General features: G+C 41.1%; 1 protein-coding gene and 1 pseudogene across 3 annotated transcripts in view; both read right to left on the bottom strand.

Moving 5' to 3' along the window:
* Positions 1-25,509, bottom strand: part of dlgap4a (discs, large (Drosophila) homolog-associated protein 4a) — a 107,709-nt gene that overhangs the window by 76,877 nt on the left and 5,323 nt on the right. The window lies entirely within an intron of this gene.
* On the bottom strand, positions 8,766-8,884 carry LOC133414213 (5S ribosomal RNA; annotated as a pseudogene).

The following is a 25,509-nucleotide window of genomic DNA, read 5'->3' as shown; positions in this document are numbered from 1 at the left end:
TAGTTTATGTAAGGCATTTCAAACTCTTGTTCCATGTGCCCCCCTTTTAATTTTATACACCTGCCGGCCCAATGGTCTCTGCATGCCCCTGGACATGTGTCCTTGTGCTAGTTAAGATGTAGCTCATTCCTTTGGATGAGAAAGTTATATAGCTTAGTGTTACTAGCCTGTCAAGTCCGCTCTCTATCAATCAAGCTATTTTCTGGAAAATGTCTATTTGCAGTTTGGATTGTGTTGTCACGTGTCGCCTACAGCCGAGAGGCTTAGTGATCCTGGGCTGATCTTCACGTCAAATTCTGCGAGGCTTTTACAAAGACAGCATTCACCATCTCATTCCTTCTTTATTCAGCTAATGCAGCCAATGAGATGACACTTTTTAAATGTGATTTCTCCATCATTTGGCTCATTTCCTGAATTTGCATTTGCTAATCAACATTTTATGGGATCAAATGCTATGGCTTCCAATAATGTATCTATTTGTGAGCAGCAACTAAGTATGTATGTGTTAACCTGTGCAAAGTCAAGGATTTAGTAAGGGTAAACATATTTTAAAATTGAGGAATAATTTTGCTTTGCGTTCAGGAATAATTGGGAATGTAACGAAAAAAAAAATAAAAGTGTAAATACCTTCATGTCAACTAATCGTAATAGTAATTGTAATCTACACTTTTGGACTCACACATAATGAACAACACTTTCTTTACATAGCCACACGTACAATTAAAAAGTGGGGTGCTAAATAACATTCTAATTCTCCATCCATCCATTTTCTATACCTCTTATCCTCACTAGGGTCGCGGGTGTGCTGGCGCCTATCCCAGCTGAGAGGTGGGGTACACCCTGAACTGGTTGCCAGCCAATCGCAGGGCACATACAAACAAACAACCATTCACACCTACGGAGAAGTTAGACTCTTCAATCAACCGCAGTACACCTACGCAGGCACGCGGAGAACATGCAAACTCCACACAGGTGAGGCCGGATTTGAACACAGGGCCTCAGAAATGCGAGGCGGATGTGCTCACCAGCCAGTCCCATTTTATCCTAGTTGATCCCAATCTTCCAATCCCAATTCTTGTTATTCAATGTTCAGCCCCAAACTGTACTACTGCTTGTGAAACGGCTTCTAAAAACAAGTAATTTAACAATCAAGAAATTTAGCCTACGTCTAACTCAGTGATTCTCAAACCTATATCACCAAGGACCACCCAAAAAAAAATACTTAACTCCTCAAGTATCACCATAATGACCAACATTAAAATACAGTAACAAAGTAAGCCCAAGTATTCATCGAAAACATGACAGGTTTTATTCCCAAAAAGTATTTTAAAAAGTATTTTACATTATTGTAAGCCACTGCACAGTTTGAAAATTAACACTGGACTTAAATATAGGTAAAAACCTACACCAATTACAAGTTAAATGTATTGCACATAAAGAAAGAAAGTGCTTGTCCCGTCAATGGTCGCCACAGCCAGTCACTGTCATGATTTGTTTGACACAGTTTTTACGCCGAATGCTCTTCCAGGCGCTACCCAACCATTTTTATCTGGGCTTTAAAAGTTAATAAAACTTGTACCTAAATTAATCTTTAAAAACAAACCGTTCTTACAGATTAAATTCAAATCTATTGTACTAAAAAGTTAAATACAACTGAACTGTACTTGGGCATTGATTCTTTCGTATACCACTAGAGGAAGACTGCATAACACTAGTAGTACGACAGTAGTACCACACTTTGAGAATCACTTGTCTAGCCTATCCATCCATGCACTGATATTGCAAAGTGTTTAACCAGGAATCTTTGCAGTTTGTTTCATTCATTCATTTAGCTACTGTATGACCATTATGAAGAACAAGCTAGACTCACACAACTCTGCAGCTTATATAATAAACCGATTTTGACAATCATGTATCTCACCAATAACAGTTAGCGCCTGTCCAGATGTCCTTTGAGAAGGCCGTGCCACCACCAGTCGACACAATCTGAGACACCACCATGATCGGGCACTATGCCAAAGACCATTCCCTCTTAATTCACTCACACACTTGACCACCGTTATCCAGGCATCCGTTTTCTATAGCGGGTCACAGGTGAGCTGGAGCCGATCCCTCCTGACTTGAGGCGAAACTGCACAGACAACTACTCTCATTACATTCACAACTATAGGCAATTTGGAGTCTTCATTTAACCTAACAGGGCAGCACAGTGGTCGACTGGTTAGCACACCTGTCTCACAGTTCTGAGGACCTGGGTTCAAATCCGGCTTGCCCTGTGTGGAGTTTGCTTGTTCTCCCTGGGTCTGTGTTGTTTTTCTCGGGGTACTGCGGTTTCTTCCCACATTCTAAAAACATGTATGGTGGGTTGATTGAAGACTAAATTGTCTGTAGGTGTGAATGGTTGTTTGCTTATACATTGTAAAAACAGTTGGGTTATTTATTTCATTAACCCAATTCCTGGGTAATTTGTGTTGGGTGAAATTTCTGGGTTAGTTTTCTGAGATTGACCATTTTTTGGGTTATATGTCTGCTTTGTTAACCCAATTCCTTGGTTGTTTGTTTGGGGTCAAATTTCTTGGGTTAGTTTTCTGAGTGTAACCGACTGCTTGGGTCAAACTAACCCACTTGGTTTATTTTTAACCCAACTGTTTTTAGTTAGTTTAGTAGGGTGTACCCCGCCTCTCGCACGAAGTTAGCTGGGATAGGCTCCAGCAAGCCTAACACTGGTGAGGATAAGAGGTATGGAAAATGGATAGATGGATTTAACCGAACATACTTGTTTTTGGAACTGAGAGGAAACTGGAGTACTTGTAAAAAACCCACACAACCATAGTGAGAACATGCAAACTCTACACAGGAAGGCCAGAGTTGAACTGTGAGGCGGGTGTGCTCATTGTGCTGTACTTTCCTCCTATTAATAATTACGTATTTTAGTCTGTTTTGTCTCTTTTGTCTGACTGTCTAATTTATCATAATTTTCATTTGGACCAAGTTGATTAGCATAGCTTAGCATTAACATGTAACTCTTTATAAAAGTCCAAATGTTACATTTCTGCTTGTCTGTTGCGTACTATGAACAAAGTAGCTAGCTGTCTCTACTTAGCAAAAAGAAATATAATAATAATAATTTCTAAGAATGTCAACTAGATACAAGATCACATGTTGTGTAACTCCTTGTACAATTTGGTTCACCCATCTCACACAGAATGAATGCCCTTACAATTTAACTTAGGTTACGTAAAAAACTACTATCAGATCACAGATCAAAGTGAACTTTGATAAGAACAACATCCAAGACACGGTTCCTAACATTATATTGAACTAAAAGTAGTACCTGACCTCTCTTACGACAATAAGAACCACAGTAACAGATGCCAAAAAAGATCTCAAGGTGATCTCAAATTTCCTTTAGAAATGTATATTGGAGATCGATCAATATATTCTAACAGACAAAAGACAGAGGGGTTCATAACATTACTGCCTGGACAGTATAACGCTCACATCAATCTTGGGATCAATCCACACAAGGTCATCACGAGTCTGATGTTTAAAGTGATAGGCATGTCTTCTCGAATGCACAAACACACAGGCCTTGAGGGCTAACTGTTGTGCACAAGCATTCTGAAAGGTTATTATCATTGGACATTATAATCTGAGTGTTACCTTTTCATCAATTTAGAGATGAGATTTTAAGTCCATAATATAAAATAAAGCAGAAGGAGAAAGGAGTTTTATACAATCAAAACAATTATTAACTGCATAACGTTATTTACATATTTAAAGCATCCCTATTAAGATGTTTTTAACCAGTGATGGAGTGGGCTCCTGTTGGCTTTAACCCCTAACCGTAACCGTCTACAAAGAGAAGAAAACACTATTCTTTTGTATGTTGTGATATTAACCATTCAGTAACTTTATGCTATGATGGTACATAGACCCGTATGTTTGTTAGTCTGGTCGTGTGCATGTTTCACTTTCAAGCGAAGTGTGTGAAAAACTGGCTGTGACTGTGGTCAAACAGTAAATATAAAATTGTATCAATCAGTTATTTAAAGCATGGGCCCTGGCAGATTCACTGATTAATTAATTTATTAATTAATTAGTAATTATTATTATGCCCTGCGATTGGCTGGCGACCGGTTCAGGGTGTACCTTGCCTCCTGCCCGAAGATAGCTGGGATAGGCTCCAGCTCGCCCGCGAACCTAGTGAGGATAAGCGGTAAAGAAGATGGATGGATTATTATTATTATTACAAATAAATAATGAATTCAATAACTTTATGCACTTAGCATTATTAAGATGATTGATATTCACGGACCGACATGTGGACAAAATTGTTGGCATCCCTCTGCTAATATAATATAAAGAAACAATTCACACCAACGGGCAATTTAGAATCTTCAATTAACCTACCATGCATGTTTTTGGGATGTGAGAGGAAACCGGAGTACCGGGAGAAAACCGATTCAGGTACAGGGAGAACATGCTAACTCCACACAGGCGAGGCCGGATTCGAACCCAGATCCTCAGAACTGTGAGGCAGACGTGCTCACCAGTCAGGCACGGTGGTGCCGCCCTATCAATTCAGTACCTATAAATTCAGTCTTTTTTTATTATGTGTGACACTATGGCAAGAAGAATTTATATTAAAGGAACAGAGGTTGATAAGAGGGGACAGACAAGGAGAAACGATAGAGAGAGAAAGTAGAATGTGAGAGAATAGATGGATGGAGGACTAAAAATAACAAACTGCCGGCACATTGTAACAAATAACAGCTAGTCAGTAAAAACTACATGGACATAACATTGACAAAAATTATTGTAAGGGATGAATGAGAGAATATAAGTGATGAGGTGATGTTGCTGCTTGATTCACCTGTCGCAGCTTGATGTATGAGCCTCTTATCCAGAGAGCACCAAATGCATTACCAGGAGCACTTCGATAATATGTCAATATGTCTCACAGTGAGCACATGAGGAACAAAATAGCTGCGTGTCAGTGTCTCTGAGTCATGCTGGGAAAAATTCCCAGCCCTACTGCGAGTGTAACATGGAGCAGGTGGGAGGCGGGGGAGGGAGGCTGCGAAACCACAATGAAGTGGTGTCTTGAAGTTAGATTTAGCAGAAGAGGGCAAACTGCGCAGCGGGGTCCCAGCAATCACAGCACAGCAAAGCCAAGCTTCGTGGACGTGTTTATTACATCAATTCCTCCGGTAGTTTCACACCCCCAAACCCGCTTTGTGCTGCGTAGCCTTCGGAAGCAAGAAAAGCGTGACTCGGGGAGCTGATGCTGTGAAAGCTAAAAAGGGAACATTGCGTAATCAGGTGACTTTGCAAAGGCTGTTAGGTTTCATCTTCCTGTCATGTAGCTGATGACTGAATGAATGAAAGCCAAGAGTGATGACATGGCAGCATATTGTGCAGGGTTTATCCTAGGGCCCAAGGGAGGGACAAAGGCTGATGTCCTTGAATGCGCAGAAAAGGAATCTCTTCATGCTCATATTATTACCCCCTTTCCCCGTGTTTTCTCACGTGCTTCGAACATCAAGCAAAAAGTATAATTCAGTTAAAGTTGCCACCTTTGGCTGCACTATGAAGATAGCAGTGATCAAACTGACACTTTTTATTTTGAGTAAATAACCCGATACACTCAACGAGATTAGGCATTATTATTCACATGTGCAGCAATTTAATTTAGTGTCAGATTTGTCTGAGTTTATTCTTCAGAAAATAAATGATTGGTTCAACCTCCTCTTATAACAATAATATTTTCGTCACTGTAGCAGACATGTAGTGAGGTTAAGGATTACTGTTCAGTATACATTCAGGGGCTGAAATATCCATCCATCCATCCTTAGTCCTTAACAACATTTCAGCACGCTATGCTGTATCATATCTGAGCAATTAGAAATTATTACATGAATGTAATCACCAGGCGGTCTAAAAGGCAGACCTGACTGTCAACTTCAGTTAGTGGCAGAAATGATAACACAATGGTAAGCAATTCATAATCTTACAGAAAAGAACAAAACAGCAGTGAAAATATAAATTAGTGTGCTATAGAAAAACTGATTGACATAAATGAAAGTCAAATATGTACAGTAAAAGCATTACAAAGACTAGCCATCCATCCATCCACCCATTTTCCTAGCCGCTTCTCCTCACTAGGGTCGCGGGCGTGCTGGAGCCTATCCCAGCTATCAGGAGGCGCGGTACACCCTGAACTGGTTTCCAGCCAATCGCAATTTAATTTTTTTTTTAAAAAGGTTTTATCCCTCCCTCATGCTTTAAACAGTCTTACATTTATTGAAACTCACTTTAACCTATTAAAAAGCCCTTTTTAAAGTATTCCTTAGTTCTCTCACTTGCATAGTTGTCCAAATAAGAGGCAGTGAGCTTGCTTCAGGCTGTTTACTTGTTAGTCCCAGTTATAAAATTGACATATTAATGCTAACATATAGTTTGAAACACTAAAGGTAGCCGAACAGAAAGGGCCATGTCCCACCGGGAGGAGACCCCCGGGGATGCCAGGTCACTCTGGAGTGATTATGTCTCACGGCTGACCGGGGATCGCCTCGGGAAGTCTGGGCTTCCCTGCTAAAGCTACTGCCCCGACGACCCGACCCGATAAGCGGAAGAGGATGGATGGATGGATTATTATTATTATTATTATTATTATGTATTTCCAGAATAATGAGAGCAGTGTTTTTAGGCAATTTTTCATTACTTTCCTCAAAGTCAGAAGTTTACATACTATGCTTTTCAACAATTTGGAATAACCTAAAAGATGATGTCGTGTCTTTGGTTTTGGTTTGGCTTCTGATAGGTTTATTGACAATATTTGAGGAAATTGGAGACATAAAATGTGGAGGTATTTGACGGCACACCTGAAACACACTACTACTTTGTGTCACATCATGGGAAAGTCAAAAGAAATCAGCCAAGATATCAGGAGGAGAATTGTGGACTTGCACAAGTCTGGTTCATCCTTGCGTGAAATTTTCAGATGCCTGAAGGTGCTACGTTCATCGGTTTAAACAATTATACGCACGCCATGGGAATGTCTCGTCATCATACTGCTCAGGAAGGAGACGTGTTCTGTGTCCCAGAGATGAATGTGCTTTGGTCCAAAATGTGCATATCAACCCAGGAATAAAAGCAAAAGACTTGGTGAAGATGCTGTCTTAAGCTAGTAAATGTGTGACATTATCCACAGTGAAACAAGTTCTGTACTGACATGGGCTGAAAAGCCACTTTCCAAGGAAGAAGCCATTACTCCCAAATTACTAAAAAAGACATTAAAGGTGCCATATTTTACCAAACCAACCATTTATACTATTTGGGATGTAATATTGTTTCTATGGTGCCTCAGTCAATGTGAAATATGAATTAATTAATTAGTCGTCCACGCATTGCTGAGTTCCAGACGTTTTTCTGTTGAAAGGCCTGAAATCAGGTCTTCTGAATTTGTCAAGCTTATCTACGTCACTAGCGAAGCTCTCTGCCTACCTCTCCGCTCCCGAGTCAGCGCTGTCAACACAACAAACACGTGCTCTCACAAGTGGGTGTTCTACACAGAGGCAACCAATCAGAGGAAATTGGGCGGTCTTAGCCAAATATGGACAAAGCGGATACAAAACTGGGTCAAACAGAAGTAGCTGTCAGAGGGGTCTTTTCCGGACACTTGTATGACAAAACCAAGGTGTTTACGGTCCATGTTAGCGAGTCACTCTTTGGAGGTCTAAATAGCCAAAATATGAGACCTTTAAATTTGCAAATGCACTCAGAGAAAAATATCTTAATTTTGGGGGATATGTCCAACGGTCTGACAAAACTAAAATCAAACTGTTTGGCCATAATGAGCATCGTTATGTTTGGAGGAAAAAGCCATCACAAAAGCCAATCACCAACCCTACGTTGAAGTACACGGGTGGCGCATCATGTTCTGGGGTTGTTTTTCTACAGGGGGCACTTCAAACAATAGATGGCATTATGAGGAAAGAATATTAGGTGGAAATACTGACGCAACAGCTGAAGACATAAGCCAGGAAGTTAAAGCTTGGGGGTTACAAAGTGGCTTAAGGATAACAAAGTTGATGTCACTTTGACATCACGAAGCTCTGATCTCAATGCTGTTTAAAATTTATGGGTAGACCTGAAAGGCATGTGCGAGCAAGGCGGCCTACAAACTTGGCTCAGTTACACCAGTTCTGTCAGGAAGAATGGGCCGAAACTCCTGCCAACTATTATGAGAAGCCTCTGGAAGGATATCCAAAAGTCATACAGTTTAAACTCAATGGTACCAAATACTGATGAAATGTATGTAAAGTTCTGGCTTTGAAGAAAGTTATGAAAAATTGTCCAAAAAAAATCCCTGGCATTTGGCAAATAGAAATAATTTTGGTAATCCTTATTGACCTCCATCCATCCATTTTCATTACCGGTTATCCTCACTCGGGTCGCGGGCTGCCGGAGCCTATCCCAGCTATCTTCGGGTGGGAGGCGAGGTACACCACACCCTGAACCGGTCGCCAACCAATCGCAGGGCACATAGAAACAAACAACCATTCGCGCACACATTCACACCAATGTGCAATTTAGAGTCTTCAATCAACCTACCACGCATGTTTTTGGGATGTGGGAGGAAACCCCACCCAAGCATGGGTAGAACATCCAAACTCCACACAGCCGGGGCCAGGATTTGAACCCCGTTCCCCAGAACTGTGAGGCAGATGTGCTAACCAGTCGCCTACTATGCCGGCCTAAATTTACAGCACCTGGTATTCCCAGGCGGTCTCCCATCCAAGTACTAACCAGGGCCGCCCCTGCTGAGCTTCCAAGATCGGACGAGATCGGGGATTCTCAGGGTAGTATGGCCGTAAGCCTCCTTATTGACCTAAATCAGGAAAGGTTTACTCTGATTTTGTGTCAGACTGAGAAAAAAAAGCATGTCTTTTTTTCCCAACTGTATTGTATATATTATAATACAGTTGTATATATTACAATACAGTTATATATTACAATACTGTATATATTACTGTATTTCTTAGTAGGAGACCTTCTCTGCTTCTCTTTCGTTTACCTACGCTGCATCTACATCAAGGAGAGCGCAGTGCTTCCTGGTATGTGGCAAGGTGCGAAAATCTAAATTCGGACTTGCCTATTCCTGTAAAAAGCAATAAAAACTATTACGTAAAGATCTGCAAAATACCAGAGGCGCAAAATATCAACCGTGGTATAGCGGGTGTTCACTGTATATACTGTATACATATGAATCGTGTCATCCTTCATTCAAACATCTCCTTCAGTCTAATGAGGACATTTCACTCATCCTTGGAAGGAAACAGCAGCGGCTGCCTCTCATCAGCCATCCAGGGACAATGCGGCAGTTAGGCAAGCAGCTCTACTACAGTAGTGGCATGGCAGGTTGAGCTGAAGGAGAGAGGCTGACACCCATACTAATGAGAGTGGCTCAGTGCATGGAGGGGGATCACACACACACTTTCACAACTAGCAGAGAGACTATTAATTCACAGATGCTCCTTCAAAAAATTTAAAAAGCACATTTCCTCTTGTAAGTTCTTTGAAACTGACAGTGGTGGAAAGTACAAAAATGTTGTCACTGTATTAAACTATCCACCCATTTTCTGAGCCGCTTCTCCTCACTAGGGTCGCGGGCGTGCTGGAGCCTATCCCAGCTATCATCGGGCAGGTGGCGGGGTACACCCTGAACTGGTTGCCAGCCAATCGCAGGGGACATACAAACAAACAACCATTCACACTCACATTCACACCTATGGGCAATTTAGAGTCTTCAATTAACCTACCATTCATGTTTTTGGGATGTGGGAGGAAACCGGAGTGCCCGGAGAAAACCCACGCAGGCACGGGGAGTACATGCAAACTCCACACAAGCGGGGCCCAGGATTGAACCCCGGACCTCAGAACTGTGAGGTAGACGCTCTAACCAGTCGGCCACCGTGCCGCCCTGTTTAATGTCACTTCAGAAATTAAGGGAGAAAAAGTAAGTCATAGCATCGCATTTTCATAGAATAACTGATTGCTAGCTGCTAGCAATCGTCTGCCATGATGTGATGAATTACTCTTGGACAATTTTCACCCATTCATTCTGCCAAGGTCGCAGTCATGAAAGTCCATCCAGCTCCTCGGGCATGTCCATCGGACGCCTTATTCCGCAGAGATTATTGTCTCTGGGGAGACGGCTACGTGCATCCGTGTTCTATGATCAGCTGCGTGACTACAATAGCTACTGTACAACTGCGCATATCCGCATGCGCAGTAAGTCAAAATGGCAGTGGCTGTAAAACAAAGGAAGTACATACGGCCATACAGCGTGCCAGCAGCATTGCAGCTCGTGTCTTAGTATGTTATTCATCCATCCATCCATTTTCTGAGCCGCTTCTCCTCACAAGGGTCGCGGGAGTGCTGGAGCCTATCCAAGCTATCATCAGGCAGGAGGCGGGGTACACCCTGAACTGGTTGCCAGCCAATCACAGGGCACATATAAACGAACAACCATTCACATTCACACCTACGGGCAATTCAGAGTCTTCAATTAACCTACCATGCATGTTTTTGTGATGTGGGAGGAAACCGGAGTGCCCGGAGAAAACCCACACAGGCACGGGGAGAACATGGAAAGTCCACAAAGGCGGGGCCGGGATTTGAACTCAGAACTGTGAGGAAGACGCTCTAACCAGTCGTCCACCATGCCGCTGTCTGCAAGTCATCCAGCATTTTCCCCTCAAGTCTCCTGAGATGAACAGTAGTAACACATGAGCTGCCACTCTTGCACAACAGCTGTCCCACTCCTGTTGTGAATTATGCAGCAGTTGTGTGTACAGGTGTGCTTTCAGAAGGAATAGAAACAAGGACATATGAGGTCAGTGAGGTGTAGCTGATGGCTAAGAGATTAATTCCCTCCCTGAATTCTCAACATAGATATAGTACACAACCAACAGGTCAGTGTGACCTGGTTGCTCAGTAACACTCCCCAGAGAGACGGAACAATGTGATGTAAGGGGGAAGTCCTTGAATTTTAGGGGCATATCAATGGAAGGAGTCAGTTATTTTGCAGTCCTTGGAAATCACACTGCACGACTGACTATTAGTGCATACTACTGATTGCAGTACTTAGTGGCATGATTATATATGTTATAGCACTGTACCCTCATAGATTTCTAGGACTTGTTTCACAAAAGATAAAAACTATGAGTTTTCCTGATCAATGTGGGCCAGACAATCAACCAGCAGCACGGCTACAAAGAGGAACCTGCAGCACAGAGTTGTGGCAGGATAATTTGTGGCTGCTTCACCATCGCAACGCGCCTGCTCCCAATGCCTTGAGCATCTGACAGTTCCTGGCCAAGAAGAACATTGCCATGCTGGAGCAACATCTTTACTCACTTAACCTGACTTTGTGGGATTTTCTCCTCTTTCCCAAGCTCAAGGAAGTCATAAGGGAATCTGTTTTGGAGACCGAACGACATCAAGATGGCTGTGACGATGAAGCTGTGGCGGATCCTGTAAGAAATGGAGTGCATAAAGGCGTGGCAGAGAAGGCTAGCAAATTTTCTTAGACTACAGAGGGTTACTTCCACGGGGAAAACTTGTAGTTTGTAGTATGCATTTGAAATACTGTATATCTTTTGTGCCTTCAGACCTGGAACTTTTCTGACACACCAGTATTGATGGTTTCTATAATAGTGATGTGATCGTGGTGGTAATAAGAGGTGGATGAACTCAGTTAAGTCCCCACAGAAGGCCCAGGTGCCAAATATGCAGCTAGCCACTGATGTTTATGCATCACCAATCAGCATATTTCAATGACATAAGGCTTGTATTGATGGAAAAGATCCAATCTGTTCTGTTTATACTACACTCACATCGACACATATCCAATATGCACCGAATTTTATCCACATTCATAAGAGGCCTGATTCCAAACTTAAGCTATCCGGTTCCATTTGTTTTTTTGTTTTTTTCTCTCCTTATGTTGCCATGGCGCATATCCCAATTGTGCCACTTGGGAGCAAAAATTCTGAATTGTCTCACTTGGACCATGCAGTGAGCCTATAAGGTGCTACTCTGAAAGCACCACAGTGATGATTTATTTGGCACAGTTTTTACAGTGGGTACACTTCATGACATAACTCACCCATAACTGGCTTTGGCTGGGTATTGAGGGACTGCTTGGGAACCGAACCCACGAAATCTGCATGAAAGGCAGCAGCCATTATAGTAAACTGAGAATTTGACAGGAATCAAAGTAACTGTCCAAAATTATTCATGCTATTCTGAGTGCTTCTTAGCTTAATTCTACAACCCCAATTCCAATTAAGTTGGGAAGTTGTGTTAAATATAAATAAAAACAGAATACAATGATTTGCAAGTCATGTTCAACCTATATTTAATTGAATACACTACAAAGACAAGACATTTCATGTTCAAACTGATAAACTTTATTGTTTTTAGCAAATAATCATTAACCTTTAATTTTATGGCTGCAACACATTCCAAAAAAGCTGGGACAGGTGGAAAAAAAGATTGACAAAGTTGAGGAATGCTCATCAAACACCTGTTTGGAACATCCCACAGGTGAACAGGCTAATTGGGAACAGGTGGGTGCCATGATTGGGTATAAAAGGGCCTTCCCTGAATGGCTCAGTCATTCACAAGCAAAGATGGGACAAGGTTCACCTCTTTGCAAACAAGTGCGTGAGAAAAGAGTCAAACAGTTTAAGGACAATGTTCCTCAATGTACAATTGCAAGGAATTTAGGGATTTCATCATCTACGGTCCATAATATAATTAAAAGGTTCAGAGAATCTGGAGAAATCACTGCATGTAAGCGGCAAGGCCGAAAACCAACATTGAATCCCCATGACCTTCGATCCCTCAGGCGGCACTGCATCAAAAACCGACATCAATGTGTAAAGGATATCACCACATGGGCTCAGGAACACTTCAGAAAACCAATGTCAGTAAATACAGTTTGGCGCTACATTTGTAAGTGCAAATTGAAACTCTACTATGCAAAGCAAAAGCGATTTATCAACAACACCCAGAAACGCCGCCGGCTTCTCTGGGCCCGAGCTCATCTAAGATGGACTGATGCAAAGTGGAAAAGTGTTCTGTGGTCCAACGAGTCCACATTTCAAATTGTTTTTGAAAATTGTGGATGTCGTGTCCTCCAGGAAAAAGAGGAAAAGAACCATCTGGAATGTTGTGATTGTGTGGGGCTGTTTTAGTGCCAATGGCATGGGTAACTTACACATCTGTGAAGGCACCATTAATGCTGAAAGGTACATACAGGTTTTAGAGAAACAAATGCTGCCATCCAAGCAACATCTTTTTCATGGACGCCCCTGCTTATTTCAGCAAGACCATGCCAAACCACATTCTGCATGTGTTACAACAGCGTGGCTTCGTAGTAAAAGAGTGCAGGTACTAGACTGGCCTGCCTGCAGTCCAGACCTGTCTCCCATTGAAAATGTGTGAGCATTATGAAGCGTAAATTAAGCTGTACATCAAGCAAGAATGGGAAAGAATTCTACCTACAAAGATTCAACAATTAGTGTCCTCAGTTCCCAAACGTTTATTGAATGTTGTGAAAAGAAAAGGTGATGGAACACAGTGGTAAACATGACCCTGTCCCAGTTTCTTTGGAATGAGTTGCAGCCATAAAATTTTAAGTTAATGATTATTTGCTAAAAACAATCAAGTGCATCAGTTTAAACATTAACTATCGTATCTTTGTCGTGTTTTCAATTAAATATAGGTCGAACATGATTTGCAAATCATTGGATTCTGTTTTTATTTATGTTTAACACAACGTCCCAACTTCATTGGAATTGGGGTTGTAAATAATAAAGCCGGAAGAAGGATGGATAGAAATAAAGGCAGTCGTCATAACTGCTAATGCAATTGTTCACTTTAAAAGTGTGACCTCATTGTCATGCAACACTATTGAAATTCTCATCACTAAGATAAAACAGCTCCAGATACTTCATTTGTAAGATTTAAAAAAAAAAAAAAAAAAACAGGGCTTTCCAAAGAATGATTGCACTGTTAAACTGAAACACTCCCTTAAGGCAAACAGAATGAGTTAAGAAATTACAGCTGTTAGGTCCATTTTATGTGAATACTAGCCAAACAGAAACACTGACCTCAAATGAAGAATACAGTAGCATATTCTTGATCAAACAAAAACTACTATTTTAAAGATCTTGTCTAGCCCGTTTGCATCACAGTTCTGAGAATCGGGGTTCGAGCTTCCTCCCACATTCCAAAATACTTCATTTTAGGGTAATTGAACACTAAAACCTCCATATGAATGTTAGTGAAAATGGTTGTTTGTCTAAACTGTAAGTGCTATGCAACCGAGTGGCATTCAGTTCAGGGTTAACCCCACCTCTCACCCAAAGTCAGATAGCAGAGGCTCCAGCACACCCAAGCAGTATAAAAAAATGGATACATGGAAGATATTATAGCCTGTTTGTAAGAGATTATTCAGAGACAAATTTAGTCTGTTCGATTTTAAAGACTATGAAACGGATCCAGAAAAAAAGATTGTAAATACGTACAGTAAATACGTTATTGAACTATCATAATTGTTGCAGAATTGTGACTTTTCAAAAATGTTTTATCCATCCATTCATCCATTTTCCGTACCGCTTATCCTCACTAGGGTCGTATAAAAGCTACATTGTTCATTCGCACTGAAATACCCTAAAAACGTAGTTTGTACCATGATGCGACTGTAAATTAATGGATTAACACCCATCAATGGGGGTGGAGGAAATGTAGCGTGGAACCTCGGTTTATGAACGACCCGGTTTACGAACAATTCAGTTCAGGAACAATTTTTTTAAAAGAAAAATTACCTCGGGTTACATGCTATTTTCGGTTTACCAACAGGCTTGTCATGGCCACGAAAGGCTCAGGACATTGTTTTTTTCTCGCGACACATAAACATCATTGGCTCTGTGTTTCAAGTATCGTTGTTTTTCTTTTGCCTAAAATGGTCACCACATCCCACAATGGAATGCAAAATCGTCCCTTCATTGTGGGAGGTATCAGGCATTTAGACCTAGCAGTAACCATAGTGAACGTAAACATTACTGTAGCCAAAGAGGCTAAGACACTCCACAGAGATTTGCTAGCGAAGCCATTGTTTTTTCATCATCAGAAATTGGGTTTTCAACTATTTCTATATTGCACAGTATTTATTTTAAACCACACAACGATCAATATAAGGCAAATATTACATCGTGCTGTGGCTGGAGTGGATTAATTGCATTTCCATTCATTTCAATGAGAAACATTATCTCGGTTTGCGAACACTTCAGTTTGAGAACGGTGTCACAGAACAAATTCAATTCAAAAAAGTAACTCAAGGCTCCACTGTATTTACATTTTTACTGTGCTATTACAGTTTACAGTTTTACAGTGTATTTATTTCGCAACCTGACACAACATGTAGTCCTATTGTACATCACTGAGTTAAGATGAATCTCCCCTATCTCACAAATTAAAAAACACACAGGGATGCTAGTTATTATTATTGTCCTGGGGCAATTAACCCAACATTGAGAGGCGTCTCACAGCCACATCCTCATTTCAATCAGCAGAAACTGTGGGTAAGCGTCACCATGACAACCGCTTCAACTGCAGATAAACCATTCCTGATAAAAACACAGAATGCTTCCTTCTTTCTGATATTTTAAACGTTCCACAGTCACACAGTTTACAATAATAAAATGTCAGTACATTAACTAATGAACCCCTCACACCATAAAGTACAACATTTCGTTCCAGGAGAATGTATTGTTAATAGTTTGACACACTGAAATAGATATCCCTGCAATTGTTTCTGTTATCTCAAACTAACGTGCCTTTTGTTATAATGCAAGACAATTTACACATGCAGGATTAAGTCAAACTCAAGTCTTGGTGTGATTCTTTTCCCCTTCCCGTCCCCAAATGAAAGCTTAGTTTAATCTGCATTTCACAAAGAGCTACAGTATTTCTCCCTGAGAACTTCCAGCCAAATGTTTGCATCCGCAGTATGCATGAGTCAAAGTCAATTAATGTGAAAAATAATGTGAGTTGAAGAGAGTTTAGCATTAATTTGACTTTCACTTGTGAATGATAGCTCTTGGTTGACAACTGTGTATATATGCCAATATGTGGCTGGCACTACTCACAAAAAGCTAGGCATACTTGGGTTTCGGGTGTAATTTCAGATGCATTTAAAGTGAATTTGAAATGCATTATACTTAAGTAGACCTGCTCTAAACATTTGAAAGCACCTCCAACTATTTAATTTTTCAGTACTTTTTCCATAACTTTTCACCCCCTAACAAAGAGCTGAATGGCAAAATTCACAACAAATGTATGATGTATATTGAATGTATATTTAAAGAGTCCTCTTAACCATGCTGTTCACATTTTAACCTCACGAGACAAAATTTACTATGGGGTTCCATTTATAAAGTGGGCCACACTGAAAATAACAACATTTTGTCACAGTTAACTTCAAATAGTATTTAAAAAACTGGTGTAGAGATATAATCAATGGGAGACAGGTAAACCTGACAGCAAATCGAGAGTGTGAAATCTTTGTGGATTAAAAATGAAAAAGCCAATTAAAAGGTGTGAGAAACATAGCAGATGTGGGAATCCATACAGTGTGTCACCTTGTTCCAGTGAAACACATTTTTACGTGTTCACTTTAAAAACAGAATTTTGTGCTATTAACTTGAGTAGCTACATAACATTATTTATCTTCACCAAATGAGTCATAAGTGGGTCACTGATGGTGTAGAGGTACACTCGTCTGACTTTGGTGCAGGGAGCCTGGGTTCAGTTCTCCCTCAGTGGCGGGGAGATTGTGTGTGCAAATGGTTGCCCATGTCTGTGTGCGGCCCGCGACCGACTTTTGACCAGTTCAGGGTGTCGTTCACCTTTTCCCTTAAGTCAACAGACCCCGCAACTCTACCCAGGATAAGCGGGATTGAGAATGGATGTAGTCATAAGTGAGAAAATATGGACATTACATCACTTGATGAATTTCAAGCAAACTCAGCTTAATATGTAAGCAGGCTTAATTATTGCTTAAGAAGGCAGCATTGATCAAATGTCAGCATCTACATCCACTATGGTCATGTTGAGTTAATCATCTATTTTGACTTTTGTTGTAGTCTCATATCATCTTCAATGTGCATGAGAAGTGGAGGAGCCATCCATGTCAACAGGTCAGGTTAATGACACCCAGAATGGCAACATATGGCCGATGACATGAAAGGTGGTGTCCATATGTCTCTGTGACACAGGCGCACCTGAGGTCAAGTCTTGGTGTGAGGGAATGTAATGGTGGCAGAAGGTGATGTCCTGTGGTGTTAGTCTTCAGCAGGCTCAGATCCGTTCTCTGATTGACCATCAAGGCTCATGTCCAACCATGATGACTTCTGCAGCCAAATATCACATTAATATTGTGAGACGATCACAAACCGGCTAGCAAACATCCCATGATCAGAAAGAGAATCACTGAAAAACAAACCAGACATCCCCAAATGTATTCCCCTCCCATCTCCTCCACAGTATTCACACTAACTTGACCATCAATGTCTTTCCAATAGTAATTGTCAAGAGTGTTCCATCTTGCCTTTCTTTCTAACTCTGTTTTACACCTTCCAGAAGCATCCATCCAACCACCCATCCATCCATCCATTTTCTGAGCCGCTTCTCCTCACTAGGGTCGCGGGCGTGCTGGAGCCTATCCCAGCTATCATCGGGCAGGTGGCGGGGTACACCCTGAACTGGTTGCCAGCCAATCGCAGGGCACATACAAACAAACAACCATCCGCACTCACATTCACACCTACGGGCAATTTAGAGTCTTTAATTAACCTAGCATGCATGTTTTTGGGATGTGGGAGGAAACCGGAGTGCCCTGGGAAAACCCACACAGGCACGGGGAGAACATGCAAACTCCACACAGGCGGGGCCGGGGATTGAACCCCAGTCCTCAGAACTGTGAGGCAGACGCTCTAACCAGTCGTCCACCGTGCCGCCCCAGAAGCATCCATACAGTGGTTCTTGTTTCTTACTGTTGGAAATTGGAAATCATTTAAGTCAACTTCATATTTGCAGGCAGTGGCTGTTACTGCACAAAGCGCTGTGAGCTCCATCTCTGCACGTCCAAAAACATGTTTTATATACGCAACCACCTACAGTCAATCCCCAAGTACTACCCTAGAAATACAAGCAAGGGTAACACAAATTCTCTTTATCGTCACAAAACAAAATATCCCAGAGCTTTGCCCTCCATCCCTCTTTGGCACTATTTAGCTGCTTATCTTCTTTTATACAGCAATTGTCATTCAGTCATGTTAGGCAAGCCTGCGTTGCCTCTTAGTCATAATAAAGTCATTTTCGGGCTATTTGTTTGAAAACTGCAAGCAGTGCAAATATGCTACATTTCCATTAATCAATTTTTATATTTACAGTTGATATGTATTTCTGTTTTCCTGTAGCACAAATAAACTGAGGAAACTATTAGCATTTGGACCGCCACAGAGACAATGAAATGAATAAACATCTGTTGCTAGGATCTCCAGCTCAATGGACACACAAGACATAATTACTCACTGAGGGACAGAAATTCATAATTGCTGCACACTGATGTATTTGTCCCTGGTGGGGAGCATTTGGTTCAATATGCAAATTTGTGCCAGAGGATCTGTACAGTGAGGCAGCCCAAGGAGTAGCTTAAAATGACAATCACACGGGGTGGTATATAATCAACAAAGTGCTTTTCATCAGCCTGTTTTTAATCAGACATTCCTCGATTATTTTACTGTTTAACTTTGTATAATTAAAACACAAAACAGATCATTTAGCACCAACACTCGTGCTAACACAACATGGCTGGTGTCCTAGCCTTTTTAATATGATTATCGACCACTAAATAAAGTGATCAGGGATCACTTTGTCAACAAAAGAGACCGTATTGTCTTTATTACAAGTCAGCAACTTAATTTGAAGCACTAATTTTAGAAGTCAAAATCATTACATAATGTTGCATAAGTGTGTCGTTGTATGATTTGGTTCATCCTTGGTTTATTGTTGTTGTTGTCATACAAGCCCAACTAGTCAAGCATGACGTGTTGGTCATCTTTAATCACCTATACTGTATATAGTGACACACACACACACACACACACACACACACACACACACACACACACACACACACACACACACACACACACACACACACACACACACACACACACACACACACACACACACACACACACACACACACAGAGTGGTGGTGGCCCCGGCGCACAACTGGTTAGCACATCTGCCTCACAGTTCTGAGGACTCGGGTTCAAATCCGGCCTGGTAGGCTCTGGCACACCAGCGACTCCAGTGAGGATAAGTGGTACGGGAATTGATGAATATTTGGGGTGTAACAACTCATTCATTATATTGATCTATCGATTTATATTGCTGCAATCCAATTGGATCGAATTGTGCTTGGCTAGTTAGCCTTTCAGATGAAAATGTATCAATTTAAATAGTTTTAAAAGGTAATCCCTGTCGTGTCTCTGTTATGTTATGTTAAGTTCTGAGTTTAGTCTTGTGGTTATGTCAGCTTTTATTTTGTAGTAATTGCTACCTCTTGTTGCAGAAGCTCTATATCCTGCCCTCGTGTCTCCTCGTTATGGTGATTGTCTCCGCCTCTGTCCCATTCCCCTGTGTATAAATAGTCTGCGTCTACCCCTATCTTTTGTCAGATTGTGTTGCAGCCGGCCTAGTCCTGAACCGACATTTGTAATAAGCCTGACCCTTTTCATGTTACCAAGAGTCCATGCTATTTAGTTTATTGAGATTCCTGAGTGTGATTTTGTCTCTAATTTTTGCTTAAAATTTTGTTGCTACTCTTGCCCTTAGCTGATACCAGCCGCGCTGAGTTTCTAAGTTGGTACTTTTCTTGTTTTGTTTTTTCCAGGCTTGCTGTTTTTTTTCCTTCTTGTTACTCTGGCTATTGTGTATAGTGTAATTCCTGCATTGCAGTGAATTTTGCTTGAACTTTAAAAGACGCCTGGTGATAAATTAATAAATATATTGTTTTTTTCAAAACCTCTTAATCATGCATTTGGTCCTTTTTTTGACTCCTTGTCAACACTTTAATTTTATCAATACTAGGAAATAACGCATTGGCTTTACACACGGGAGACCTTATACTGAGGTATGTATGTGTTGTATATGTACAATGCTAAATTCTTTTTCGTCTCTTTTGGTCTTCGTATCCTGAAATCTATACATTCCTCTCCATAGTGCCCCCAGTGGGTGGACCAAGATACCACAGTATGTGTGTGCGTGTGTGTTTTTAACACTTTCCCTTGCCTTGCCTAGCCTAGCCTACATAGATGTGTTTTTGATCAATACATCACTCAGCAGAGACCAACTGTGTGTGTAAAGTGTTGTGAATGTGATTACCGTGTGGAAATGTGTACAGTAAAAATGCTGAGAGTGTTGCTGAATGCGCGATCAAGTGTGGCTGTGGAAGAAATATTTCAAGCTTTTGAAAGTACAACAGCAGCGTATGAGGAGGGACAAAAGAGGAGAACGAGCGAAAACGTCAACTACTGGACAGGTTTGTTACTTGTTTACTAGTTCTATGTAGTAGTAACACTATTCCTAAAAGCTTTTCCTTGTTGAAACCTCATGAAGCTTAATTTCTAGCCATTAGTATTTCACTGTTTAGAACAGGGATTCTCAAACCTTTTGGGTCCAGGGACGCCTAACAGTGGAGGCATTTTTCCAAGGACACTCATAATTCTAACACCAATTAAAGCAGATGTACTGTACATCGCTTTTCAAGGAAAAAAATAGCTGAACCAATACAACCATAGCTGAAATAATATAAATACCAATAAGTTGCAACAGCAAGAAAATCTTTATATTTAATTCATTAATTTTACCTGATTCCCTTACAATAAACAACGGGAATCCAGGAAATTGCACCTGCACTGTCGAGGATTCTGGTATTTGTTCCACAGTCACACTGGGTTAATTTTTGGCTAAAAAGTTACTGAATTGATTTCCAGACCCTGAATCGTTTCATATCGGATCGTTCAAAATGATCCAGTATCGTCCTTGAATTGAATCGGCAACCACAAATTGTGATAAGAATTAAGAGGAAATCGTTTCTTTGGCTAGAACCTACTACTACCTTACAGTCAGTAACCTCCTTCAGATTACATCGTCTGCACAAGATGTAATCCACCTGCGTGATTCTACCTCCACTCTTGTAGGTCACCCTATGTTCCTGCCGCTTCTGGAAAAAAGTGTTCACTAAAGCTATTTCCATCCTTTTTGCAAAGTCTGCCACCATCTGTCCCTCCAAGTTCCATTCCTGGATGTCGAATTTACCCATTACTTCTTCATCACCCCTGTTTCCTTCACCAACATGTCCATTACAATCTGCACCAATCACAATTCTCTCTCTGTCTGGGATGCTCAAAACTACTTTGTCTAGCTCCTTCCAGAATTTCTCTTTCACCTGTGAGGCATAGCCATTAATTACATTATACATCCATCCATCCATCCATCCATTTTCTTTACCACTTATCCTCACTGGGGACATTGTTTCGGACATGGCCGATCCGGTATGGAATTCTTTGGATGAACGCTCAGATTAGTTTGGCAAAGTTTTAAACTGGATGCCCTTTCTGACCGAACTCTCTGTATTTATCTGGGCTAGGGGCCAGACTACAGTTTGCACCGGCTTGTGCCCCCAAATACAGCTGCATTATATTATATTATATTATATTATATTACAACCCCAATTCCAATGAAGTTGGGATGTTGTGTTAAACATAAATAAAAACAGAATACAATGATTTCCAAATCATGTTCAACCTATATTTAATTGAATACACTACAAAGACAAGATATTGAATGTTCAAACCACTGTGTTACATCACCTTTTCTTTTAACGACATTCAATAAATGTTTGGGAACTGAGGACACTAATTGTTGAAGCTTTGTAGGTGGAATTCTTTCCCATTCTTGCTTGATGTACAGCTTCAGCTGTTCAACAGTCCGGGGTCTCTGTTGTCGTATCTTACGCTTCATAATGCGCCACACATTTTCAATGGGAGACAGGTCTAGTACCCGCACTCTTTTACTACGAAGCCACGCTGTTGTAACACGTGCAGAATGTGGTTTGGCATTGTCTTGCTGAAATAAGCAGGGGCGTCCATGAAACACGTTGCTTGGATGGCAGCGGCGTTTCTGGGTGTTGTTGATAAATGGCTTTTGCTTTGCTTAGTAGATTTTCAAGTTGCACTTACGGATGTAGCGCCTAACTGTATTTACTGACATTGGTTTTCTGACGTGTTCCTGAGCCCATGTGGTGATATTCTTTACACATTGATGTCAGTTTTTGATGCAGTGCCGCCTGAGGGATCGAAGGTCAAGAGCATTTAATGTTGGTTTTCAGCCTTGCCGCTGACATGCAGTGATTTCTCCAGATTCTCTGAACCTTTTGATAACATTATGGACCGTAGATGATGAAATCCCTAAATTCCTTGGAATTGTACGTTGAGGAACATTGTCCTTAAACTGTTCGACTCTTTTCTCACGCACTTGTTCACAAAGAGGTGAACCTCGCCCCATCTTTGCTTGTGAATGACTGACCAATTCAGGGAACCTCCTTTTGTCCACAATCATGGCACCCACCTGTTCCCAATTAGGCTGTTCACCTGTGGGATGTTCCAAACATGGCACCCACCTGTTCCCAATTAGGCTGTTCACCTGTGGGATGTTCCAAACAGGTGTTTGATGAGCATTCCTCAACTTTGTCAGTCTTTTTTGCTACCTGTCCCAGCTTTTTTGGAATGTGTTGCAGCCATAAATTTGTTAAAAACAATCACGTTTATCAGTTTGAACATTAAATATATTGTATTTGTAGTGTATTAAATAAAATATAGGTTGAACATGATTTGCAAATCATTGTATTCTGTTTTTATTTATGTTGAACACAACGTCCCAATGTCATTGGAATTGGGGTTGCATATATACACACACACACACACGCACACACACACACACACTCACACAATGCTGGGGGGGCACAAGCCACACCATTTGACTCTCCATTTCAGGCCTCTCAACTACAAATTTGAGAGCCCAATGTTAAGACAATAGCTGAACAGATGGAACAGTAAGACACTTCTAACAGGGGTAGGGAGGAAGTGAACACACAAGTCTACGCACAAGGCTGAACTCAAGTTGCACCGATGCCTTGTTGCTATGGTAAAACTGGAGCAACAACAGCTTGACATGATACATCTAATCTATTTGGACAATTTTATATCTAAGTCAGGACTCACATGCAACAAACACATGATGATGTGTAGATGTTCAACTGCAAATCACAATGAGGCTCTTGCATGTGATTGCACACTGCTCTCTGCCACAGTGAGTTTTGCATTGCATTGCACCATATAGAATATAAAAGGAAGACCCCAAAACCATTCAGTAATGTACAACACAACACAAGTGAAAGGATAGAACATGCTGTATTGTGTACTGTCAACTGACTTTACACTCACCGAACACAGTCAATACAGAAGACAAGATAATGTAAGGGGGTTGTTTTCAAGCCCATAGTCCATGCAATTAAGACAGTTAACTTTCGTGACATTCTTGCACTTCTGCATCTCATGATGCGGTTAATGTGCCCCAGCATGGGCAGTCACATACTGTATGAGAAGGCCTTACAATCCTCTAATGTTCTAAGACAGTTATTTAGACACACAATATTGCAAAACTATTTTGCTCCTATAAGAAACACTTGGGCTCCAGTACATGTAGATGTTTTTACAATCAATGACAATACTGTCCTTTCATAGCATTAAGGTCTACGACTTCCTGGTAAATTGGTTTCTACCTATGTGGAAATGATGTGTTCTCATCATCAAGACACTTTCCATAGACTACATGTTGGCTTTATTATTTTTACTTGTCTTCCCTTTACTTGACTGATGACCTGCCCATGATTAACATGTTTCACCCAAGGTCAGTTGGGATAGGTTGCAGCGCTATATGTCCCTGTGCAGGCTGAGGGGTATAGATGAGGTGAAACTGTACTTACATGGTAATGCAGCTTCTCCGTTATTTGTTGAGAGGGCACTTCTTTCTTGGTCAGTAACCATTTACACGACAACAACCACCTAGTAAAAATACAATTACAATGTTGTCAAAACTATCTCCATTCACATAAATCTGAAAAAAGACAAAAACAGGAATATACAATAGACAGTATTGGGTGATGGAAATTTGTTTAAAAAAAAAAACATGAATAAATAAATAAAACACTCATGCACACGGCAGCATGGTGGCCGACTGGTTAGAGCGTCAGCCTCAGAGTTCTGAGGACCCCGGTTCAATCCCTGGCCCCGCCTGTGTGGAGTTTGCAAGTTCTCCCTGTGCCTGCGTGGGTTTTCTCAAGGCACTCTGGTTTCCTCACACATCCCAAAAACATGCATTAATTGGTGACTCTAAATTGCCCGTAGGTGTGACTGTGACTGCGAATGGTTGTTTGTTTGTATGTGCCCTGCGATTGGCTGGAAACCAGTTCAGGGTGTACCCCGCCTCCTGCCCGATGATAGCTGGGATAGGCTCCAGCACGCCCGCGACCCTAGTGAGGAGAAGCGGCTCAGAAAATGGATGGATGGACTCATGCACACCAAATCCTCCTGGACAATACTCTAGCACAGTCATTCTAAAAGTGGGGTACATGCAATCACTTAATTAAATGTTCAAACTGTGCATAGCATTATAGGGTTAAATTATAGGCTTAAAAATGTTTTTTTAATCCAGTACTGTACAGTTGTAGTATGGTACATTTCAGTTATATTAAACTTTTAAGTACAACCCCAATTCCAATGAAGTTGGGACGTTGTGTTAAACATAAATAAAAACAGAACACAATGATTTGCAAATATCAATGTTCAACCTATATTTAATTGAATACACTACAAAGGCAATCTATTTAAGGTTCAAACTGATAAACTTTATTGTTTTTAGCAAATAATCATTAACTTAGAATTTTATGGCTGCAACACGTTCCAAAAAAGCTGGGACAGGTGGAAAAAAAGACTGAGAAAGTTGAGGAATGCTCATCAAACACCCCACAGGTGAACAGGCTAATTGAGAACAGCTGGGTGCCATGATTGGGTATAAAAGGAGCTTTTCTGAATTGCTCAGTCATTCACAAGCAAAGATGGGGCGAGGTTCACCTCTTTGTGAACAAGTGCGTGAGAAAATAGTCGAACAGTTTAAGGACAATGTTCCTCAACGTACAATTACAAGGAATTTAGGGATTTCATCATCTACGGTCCATAATATCATCAAAAGGTTCAGAGAATCTGGCGAAATCACTGCATGTAAGCGGCAAGGCCG

This window comes from Phycodurus eques, chromosome 1 (genome assembly GCF_024500275.1).
Source record: "Phycodurus eques isolate BA_2022a chromosome 1, UOR_Pequ_1.1, whole genome shotgun sequence".
Taxonomy (NCBI): domain Eukaryota; kingdom Metazoa; phylum Chordata; class Actinopteri; order Syngnathiformes; family Syngnathidae; genus Phycodurus; species Phycodurus eques.
The sequence above is the reverse complement of the archived record's forward strand: the minus strand, read 5'-3'. Positions and strand labels throughout refer to the sequence as shown.